Here is a 10,569-nt window from a genome sequence, read left to right as displayed (position 1 = left end):
TCATGTACCATTACCCTGTGGTAATGCTCACTGCAGAAGTGACCTATTGGGCAAACCCGGCACTAAAAAACATCCAAGCATCTCTGAACTGCCCTGGTCAGTGTCCGACCTCAGTAACACTCTCTTTCTCTCTCTCTCTCTCTCTCTCTCTCTCTCTCTCTCTCTCTCTCTCTCTCTCTCTCTCTCTCTCTCTCTCTCTCTCTCTCTCTCTCTTATTCTCACACACACATTCTCACTCTCTCGCTCACTCTCGTCTCTCTCTCTCTCTCTCTCTGTTGCTCCCTCCTCTCACCCTTTTCCCTTAAAGCTGTCCTTCTCCCCCTCTGTATTTATATATTTCCTTCTAATGATCTTTGTCCTTCGCTGTGTCTCGGTCTGTGTCTTGTTGTCACTCTCTGTGCCATGATGGACACATAGGAGCAGAGGAGAGTTTGGGATTCCTGAGCTTACATAGAAATACTACCTTATCGTAAGTGACACACACACACACACACACACACACACACACACATATACACATATACACATCTCGCATACACGTAGACGTACAAACAAACAAACACACATTTTTCCATCTCCTCAACTGTGACAGAGTGGCAGAGGCACATCTGTCCAGGCTCAGAGAGCATCTGGGCTGGGGTGGTGTCTGTGCTTGCGGGGGTGTCTGAGACACAGGGAAAGCCAGCAGAAAGCGGCCGAGGTGGGAGCACACTCTGCTGTTACCAATCTACAACAGATCTCCTCTTCTGCCAGATCCTGCTAATGATCCTTGGATCAGTGGATCAGGGGACAGCTGTTGCATCTCCAACTGTATGTTACACACTAGATATACAGTGCCTTTGGAAATTATTCATACCCCTTGACTTTTTCCACATTTTGTTACATTACAAACTTATTCTAAAATTGATGAAATCGTTTTTTCCCCTCATCAATCTACACACAATACTCCATAACGACAATGCAAAAACAGGTTTTTAGAGATTTTTGCAAATCTTAAATATCACATTTACATAAGTATTCATACCCTTTACTCAGTACTTTGTTGAAGCACCTTTGGCAGCGATTACAGCCTTGAGTCTTCTTGGGTATAACGCTACAAGCTTGTCACACCTGTATTTGGGGAGTTTCTCTCATTCTCTGTCAGATTGGATGGGGAGCGTCGCTGCACAGCTATTTTCAGGTCTCTCCAGAGATGTTTGATTGGATTCAAGTCCAGGCTCTGGCTGGGCCACTCAAAGACATTCAGAGACTTGTCCCAAAGCCACTCCTGCGTTGTCTTGGCTGTGTGCTTTGTGTCGTTGTCCTGTTCGAAGGTGAACCTTCGCCCCCCAGTCTGAGGTCCTGAGCGCTCTGGAGCAGGTTTTCATCAAGGATCTCTCTGTACTTTGCTCTGTTCATCTTTCCCTCGATCCTGACCAAACATTCCCACAGCATGATGCTGCCACCACCATGCTTCACTGTAGGGATGATGCCAGGTTTCCTCCAGACGTGACTCTTGGCATTCAGGCCAAAGAGTTCAATCTTGGTTTCATCAGACCAGAAAATCTTGTTTCTGATGGTTTGAGAGTCATTAGGTGCCTTTTGGAAAACTCCAAGTGGGGTGTCATGTGCCTTTTACTGAGGAGTGGCTTCCATCTGGCCACTCTACCATAAAGGCATGATTGGTGGAACGTTGCAGAGATGGTTGTCTTTCTGGAAGGTTCTCCCATCACCACAGAAGAACTCTAGAGCTCTGTCAGAGTAGCCATCAGGTTCTTGGTCACCTCCCTGACCAAGGCCCTTCTCCCCCGATTGCTCAGTTTGGCTGGGAGGCTAGATCTAGGAAGAGTCTTGGTGGTTCCAAACTTCTTCCATTTAAGAATGATGGAGGCCACTGTGTTCTTGGGGACCATCAATGCTGCAGACATCTTTTTGACCCTTGCCCAGATCTGTCTCGGAGCTCTACGTACAATTCCCTTGACCTCATGGCTGTGTTTTTGCTCTGACATACGCTGTCAACTTGTGTGACCTTATATAGAGAGGTGTGTGCCTTTCCAAATCATGTCCAATCAATTGAATTTACCACAGGTGGACTCCAATCAAGTTGTAGAAACGTCTCAAGGATGATCAATGGAAACAGGATGCACCTGAGCTCAATTTTGAGTCTCATAGTAGAGGGTCTGAATACTTATGTAAATAAGGTATTTCTGTTTATTTGCGAACATTTCTAAAAACCTGTGTACACTTTGTCATTATAGGTTATTGTCTGTAGATTGCTGAGGAAGAAAAAAATATTTAATTCATTCTAGAATAAGCATGTAACTTAACAAAATGTGGAAAAAGTCAAGGGGTCTGAATACATTCTGAAGAGCCTGTACAGCATGATAGTCACCTGCAAGGTTTTTTTTACTCTTTACGTTACAATTTACCTCAGAGCTAATGGGCAGAGTTGTGAAGATAGAACATTTGTGGTGATTCACCAAAGATTTAAACAGGTCAACATACACAAGGCTGCGGGGCCAGACGGATTACCAGGACGTGTCCTCCGGGCATGTGCTGACCAACTGGCAGGTGTCTTCACTGACATTTTCAACATGTCCCTGATTGAGTCTGTAATACCAACATGTTTCAAGCAGACCACCATAGTCCCTGTGCCCAAGAACACAAAGGCAACCTGCCTAAATGACTACAGACCCATAGCACTCACGTCCGTAGCCATGAAGTGCTTTGAAAGGTTGGTAATGGCTCACATCAACACCATTATGCCAGAAACCCTAGACCCACTCCAATTTGCATACCGCCCAAACAGATACACAGATGATGCAATCTCTATTGCACTCCACAATGCCCTTTCCCATCTGGACAAAAGGAACACTTATGTGAGAATGCTATTCATTGACTACAGCTCAGCGTTCAACACCATAGTACCCTCAAAGCTCATCACTAAGCTAAGGATCCTGGGACTAAACACCTCCCTCTGCAACTGGATCCTGGACTTCCTGACAGGCTGCCCCCAGGTGGTGAGGGTAGGTAGCAACACATCTGCCACGCTGATCCTCAACACTGGAGCTCCACAGGGGTGCGTGCTCAGTCCCCTCCTGTACTCCCTGTTCACCCACGACTGCATGGCCAGGCACGACTCCAACACCATCATTAAGTTTGCAGACGACACAACAGTGGTAGGCCTGATCACCGACAACGACGAGACAGCCTATAGGGAGGAGGTCAGAGACCTGGCCGGGTGGTGCCAGAATAACAACCTATCCCTCAACGTAACCAAGACTAAGGAGATGATTGTGGACTACAGGAAAAGGAGGACCGAGCTTGAGAGCTTCAAGTTGAGAGCTTCAAGTTCCTTGGTGTCCACATCACCAACAAACTAGAGTGGTCCAAACACACCAAGACAGTCGTCTTGGGCACGACAAAGCCTATTCCCCCTCAGGAAACTAAAAAGATTTGGCATGGGTCCTGAGATCCTCAAAAGGTTCTACAGCTGCAACATCGAGAGCATTCTGACTGGTTGCATCACTGCGTGGTACGGAAATTGCTCTGCCTCTGACCACAAGGCGCTACAGAGGGTAGTGCGTACGGCCCAGTACATCACTGGGGCTAAGCTGCCTGCCAACCAGGACCTCTACACCAGGCGGTATCAGAGGAAGGCCCTAAAAATTGTCAAAGACCCCAGCCACCCCAGTCATAGACTGTTCTCTCTACTACCGCATGGCAAGCGGTACCGGAGTGCCAAGTCTAGGACAAAAAGGCTTCTCAACAGTTTTTACCCCCAAGTCATAAGACTCCTGAACAGGTAATCAAATGGCTACCCGGACTATTTGCAGTGTGCCCCCCCCCAATCCCTCTTTTTACGCTGTTGCTACTCTCTGTTTATCATATATGCATAGTCACTTTAACTATACATTCATGTACATACTACCTCAATTGGGCAGACCAACCAGTGCTCCCGCACATTGGCTGACCGGGCTATCTGCATTTTGTCCCACCACCCGCCACCCACCACCCACCACCCGCCAACCCCTCTTTTACACTACTGCTACTCTCTGTTCATATGCATAGTCACTTTAACCATATCTACTTGTACATACTACCTCAATCAGCCTGACTAACCGGTGTCTCTATGTAGCCTCGCTACTTTTATAGCCTCGCTACTGTATATAGCCTGTCTTTTTACTGTTGTTTTATTTCTGTACTTACCTATTGTTCACCTAACACCTTTTTTGCACTATTGGTTAGAGCCTGTAAGTAAGCATTTCACTGTAAGGTCTACACATGTTGTATTCGGCGCACGTGACGAATAAACTTTGATTTGATTTAATTTGATGTCTGTCTCTTTCTACAGTATATGCAGTACATAGGCCTAGCACTCATTATAATGCATGCACGCACGCACGCACACACACACAAGCACACATGCATGCACACACACACACACACACACACACACACACACACACACACACACACACACACACACACACACACACACACACACACACACACACACACACACACACACACACACACACACACACACACACACACACAGGGTTGGAAAAAATGCCTAGCATATAGAAGTCCTGGCAAATTAGGCAAACATCTGGCCAGACACAGCATGTTCATTTAGCCAGTGAGCTGTGTCAGGTTGCTCCAGGCCATGCATATGGTGAATTGATGAAAGATCTTCTGCCATAGACTGCAGCCGTTTAATAAGGAGGACATTTTGTTTTCACAGTTGTTAATTGTTGTATAAAATGTTTGGATCCAAATACAGTACCTCTAATTTGGTGTCGAAGAAGTTCCCAGATGGGATCTGCCTCGTGATTTATTCAAATCAAATCAAATCAAATTGTATTTGTCACATGCGCCAAATACAACAGGTGTAGACCTTACCGTGAAATGCTTACTTACAAGCCATTAACTAACAATGCAGTTCAAGAAATAGAGTTAAGAAAATATTTGCTAAATAAACTAAAGTACATTTTTTTATAAAAAGTAACAGAATAAAATTACACAACAATAATGAGTCAATGCACAGGCTTCTGGTTGGGATATGTACGTACGGTCAACATGGGGATGACGTCGTCCATGCACTTATTGATGAAGCTGAGGTGAGGTGGTATACTCCTCAATGCCATTGGATGAATCACGGAACATATTCCAGTTTGTGCTAGCAAAAGAGTCCTGTAGCGTAGCATCTGACCACTTCCGTATTGAGCGAGTCACTGGTACTTCCTGCTTTAGTTTTTCCATGTTAGCAGGAATCAGGAGGATAGAATTATGGTCAGATTTGCCAAATTGAGGGCACATTTTTCCCTCTGGTTGTAGATATGACATGCTAGTAGAAATTAGGTAAAATGGATTTAAGTTTGCCTGCATTAAAATCCCCAGCCACTAGGAACGCCGCTTCTGGATTAGCAGTTTCTTCTTTGCTTATGGCCTTATACAGCTCGGTGAGTGGGGTCTTAGTGCCAGCATCGGTTTGTGGTGGTAAATAGATGGCTACGAATAATATAGAGGAGAACTCTCTTGGATGATAGTGTGGTCTACAGCTTATCATGAGGTACTCTACCTCAGGCGAGCAATACCTCTAGACTTTTTTAATATTAGACATTGCGTACCAGCAGTTATTGACAAATAGACATACCCCCCGCTCCTCGTCTTAACAGACGTAGCTGCTCTGTCCTGCCGATGCATGGAAAACCCAGCCAGTTCTATATTATCTGTGTCGTCGTTCAGCCACGACTCTGTGAAACATAAGATATTACTGTTTTAATGTCCCGTTGGTAGGATAGTCTCGACCGTAGATCATCGAGTATGTTTTCCAGTGATTGCACGTTGGCCAATAGAACCGATGGTAGTGGCGATATACTCACTCGCCTCCGAATCCTCACAAGGCACCCCGACCTTCTTCCTCTGTATCTCCGCCTTTTCTTCACGCAAATGACGGGGATTTGGGCCTGGTCTCCGGAAAGCAGCATATCCTTTGCGCCGGACTCATTAAAGAAAAAAAGTATTTGTCCAGTTTGAGGTGAGTAATCGCTGTTCTGGTGTACAGAAGCTATTTTCGGTCATAAGCGACGGTAGCAGAAACTTTATATACAAAATAAGTTACAAACAATGCAAACATTTTTTTTTTTAAATAGCACAGTTGGTTAGGAGCCGTAAGGAATTTGCATTGTTTTTTTAGGATAAGACTCATGAGTACAAAGCCAAACATCATGATGACAAAATATCCTAACATAAATAAACCTGTTTGATTAAAAAAAGAATCTAGCACATTTCTGAAACCTGTCATTAGCATTGGAGAAAGGCCCAGACATCATGACCATAAATATGCAATTTATTTAAAAAAATCCCGGCCATTGTGGATTGATGCATTGTAAGAAATAGAGCTGTAAATGACAATGATCATATATATATACAGTAATATAAAACAAAGGGATTGGCTGGATGTTTCAGCAACTGGTCTATGAAGTCTTGACAAAGGGAAATTTTCTCTTCGCCACGTGGATGGAAGAGAGAGGCGAGGGTTGGTGGGGGGCGGTGAGGGGTTAGCCGAGGTGGGGGAGCTGGCAGAGGGGAAGTAGGAGCGGAGAGAGGGTGATTTAGGGCAAGAGTTCTGCCCAACTGGTCTGAAATCCTCTTGAGGAGTGATGGTTGTTCAACTATTAGACGGGAAAATGGCCGATCTGCAGTGATGCTTGTTACCAAATAAGTACATCATCTATCAGACGTGGCACCCCGCGCGCACACACACACGCACACAACGCCTTTATCAGACACCGCACGGAGAGAGACCGGGTGAGGGAGGGGATTCAGAGCTATGCTGCATGATTACTGATAGGCTATCTGCACCCAGTGACACACAGACGCACAAAGCCTCTCTCTGCCTCCCTCTGAGCGAGCGCTGCTGAGGCCACTGTGACGGCCATAATTCCTGTCTCGTGGTGTAGAAACGGGGCTCTAAAACACGGACTCGATAGAGCTAGGAGGGGGGACTGTGTTTATTTGTATTTTTGATGTTTGTATGCACGCGTGCAGATCTGTTTCTCGAGACCAATTTAACATCCCCGGTTTATAAGACAGAGGAACACACAGATTTGGTACCAACCCCCGTATATAGCCTCGTTATTGTTATTTTATTGTTGCTCTTTTATTTTTTACTTTAGTTTATTTAGTAAATATTTTTCTTAACTCTTATTTTTCTTAAAACAGCATTGTTGGTAAGGGCTTGTAAGTAAGCATTTCATTGTAAGGTCTACACCTGTTGTATTCGGCGCATGTGACAAATATATATATATATATATTTTGATTTGAGAAATAAAGCAGCGCTTCTATGATCACATAGGACTTCAAATAAGTGAACCTCAGTCATGACATACATTCCTGTTCGATTTCTCTATCCAGAGCTATTTTGATGTAATGACTTCAGGCAGCCCTGTAGCATCAGTCTGTGCATGGCTGTGTGCTCTGGGGTGCCCAATAAATCACGTCGACTTCCCCAGACAGCATATGCCTGGGCCTTTCTGTTGTCCCCGCACCCGCAGGACATAGCCATATACTGTAAATATGAGCTATATTAAACAATTTTAGCATACTTAATGTGCTCACAATCAAATCGAATCCACATTTATTGTAAAATGTCTACCACTGATAGTATAGCCCTTTTCCTTAATACGACCGCTCCTATTATTCAATCAGTCTGTCTGGTTTACCATCTATTGCTCATCATAATTTGTATTTTATTTATTTAACCTTTATTTAACTAGGCAAGTCAGTTGAGATCAAATTCTTATTCATAATCAACTTATATTATGGTGATAGTAATTGGAGCAGTGGGGATGAGCAATTTTGGTTATTCGAATGTGTGCTATGGCCTGAACCCTACGTCATTGACGCGTACCCATGTGTTTCTATGTTCAGTCGTATGTGGTTCCTTTTATCTGTTTGCGTGCGTGCGTGCGTGTATATCTGTCCTCTGTATACTACTAAGCAGTTTATCCTGTGTGCTCTGCATATCTCTCATTCCCATGTGTATTTGATAGAGGTAAGCAGCAGCGGCCCAGTTGGCGCTCACGCATGACTGCACTCTGTTCACGTCTGCTGGAGCGATGTCCTCTTATGTGACTATCAGCCCCCCCCCCCCAGCCAAACCCTCTCCCCCATCCAGCCCTCATCTGCCCCTACTACAGAGACCCCATAAGTTTACCCATCCTGCCCCCCCTCACCTCCCCATCCCCATCCCCCTGCCTGTCCCAACCCCCCCGGTTTGGCTTGCCCCGTGGGCATGTTCACAGTGAATGCTCTCATTTAGCTGTTTAATTAGACAACGGTGCTTGGCGTCAGGGGCATAAGGGGTTGGGGATCGGGCGCAGGGCGTTTTGGGGGTTTGGGATGTGGGTAGGGGGTGGGTTGCTGGACGTTTATGTTGGAGGTTTGAGGTGTATAGATATATGGAGGTCAGGTCAAGTTACTGTAGCTCATCTGCTGATTGGAGGTTTTGTTTGGTCTAGTTTGCATTATAGTCTTCATTTTCCTTGAAACAAATAGCATGGCTTATCTTTCCTGCATTCCCTTGACTCAAGACAAGGTTGTGCGTAGGCTCAAACTGATAGATCAGCAATCCACCATTTGTGTACATTTCAAAGTCTAAAAAAAATCTGAAACAAGCAAATGATTTTGAAAGCAAAATGAACACTAAGCAACACTACATCGCCTTATACAAGAAATCACTGACGTCTTCTTCCAACGCCTATAGTATCGACACACAGCCCTGGGCCATTAAGACAATGTAATGGCTTATATTACGCAACATTTGCTAAAAGTGCTTGAACTTGGACGCTCCTAACGATCATGCAAAATGACCAATGATCTCACATGGCAGAGCTACCAAACCATGTACCTACCATAACAGAGATGAACTAAACTTGCTGGATAAACAACAGCCAATTAGGTCAGTTAGAATTCCCAATCGCATTCGAATATTCATGGTCGGTCACCTGTGCGCTATTCAGTTCTCATGCCAGTTCTTGTGTTGGCAACTCACTACATTCACTGCAGAATAGGCTACAATACATATCGCGCCTCCAGAAAGTATTCACACCCCTTTACTTTCCCCACATTTTTTTATGTTACAGCCTGAATTTAAAATAGATTAAATTGAGATGTTTTGGTCACTGGCCTACACACACTACCCTATAATGTCAAAGTGCCATTTTGTTCTATATATTTTTACACATTAATTAAGAATTAAAAACTGAAATGTCTTGAGTCAGTCAGTATTCAACCCCTTTGTTATGGCAAGCCAAAATAAAGAACAAGTCACATAACAAATTGCAAGGACTCGCTGTATGTGCAATAACAGTGCTTAACATGATTTTTGAATGACTACCTCATCTCTGTACCCAACACATATAATTATCTGTAAGGTCCCTCAGTCAAGCGGTGAATTTCAAACACAGATTCAACCACAAAGACCAGGGAGGTTTTCCAATGCCTCGCAAAGAAGGGCACCTATTGGTAGGTGATGGGTAAAATAAAATAAAGAGCAGACATTGAATATCCCTATTAGCAAAGTTCTTAATTACAGGTTTTAATTACATTTTGGATGGTGTATCAATACACCCAGTCACTACAATGATACAAGCGTCCTTCCTAACTCAGTTGCCGGAGAGGAAGGAAACCGCTCAGGGATTTCACCATGAGCTCAATGGTGACTTTAAAACAGTTACAGTGTTTAATGGCTGTGATAGGAGAAAACTGAGGATGGATCAACAACATTGTAGCTACTCCACAATACTAACCTCATTGACAAGAGTGAAAAGAAGGAAGCCTGAACAGAATACAAATATTCCAAAACATGCATCCTGTTTGCAACAAGGCACTAAAGTAATACTGCAAAAAATGTGGCAAAGCAATACAAAGTCCTGAATACAAAGTGTTATGTTTGGGGAAAATACAATACAACACACTACTGAGTACCACTCTCCTTCTTTTCAAGCATTGTGGTGGCTGCATCATGTTATCGGTATGTTTGTAATCATTAAGGACTGGGGGGGGGGTTCAGGATAACAAATAAATGGAATGGAGCTAAGCACAGGCAAAATCCTAGAGGATAACCTGGTTCAGTCTGTTTTCCACCAGACACTGGGAGATGAATTCACCTTTCAGCAGGACAATAACCTAAAACCCAAGGCCAAATTTACACTGAAGTTGCGTACCAAGAAGACATTGAATGTTCCTGAGTGGCCGAGTTACAGTTAGGCAAGACCTGAAAATGGTTGTCTAGCAATGATCAACAAACAATTTGACAAAGCTTCAAGAATTTTGAAAAGAATAATGGGCAAATGTTGCACAATCCAGGTGTGGAAAGCTCTTACAGACTTGCCCAGTAAGACTCACAGCTGTAATAGCTGCCAAAGGTAATTCTAACATGTAATTGACTCAGAGGTTTGAATACTTACCTAATCAAGATATATTAATGTTTTTTTTTCATTAATCTTTTACAAATGTTAGAATGTTTCTTCCACTTTGTCATTACAGAGTATTTAGTTGAGAACGTTGACTTGAAATTAC

This window comes from Salvelinus alpinus, chromosome 28 (genome assembly GCF_045679555.1).
Source record: "Salvelinus alpinus chromosome 28, SLU_Salpinus.1, whole genome shotgun sequence".
Taxonomy (NCBI): Eukaryota; Metazoa; Chordata; class Actinopteri; order Salmoniformes; family Salmonidae; genus Salvelinus; species Salvelinus alpinus.
This window is presented reverse-complemented; position numbering follows the sequence as displayed.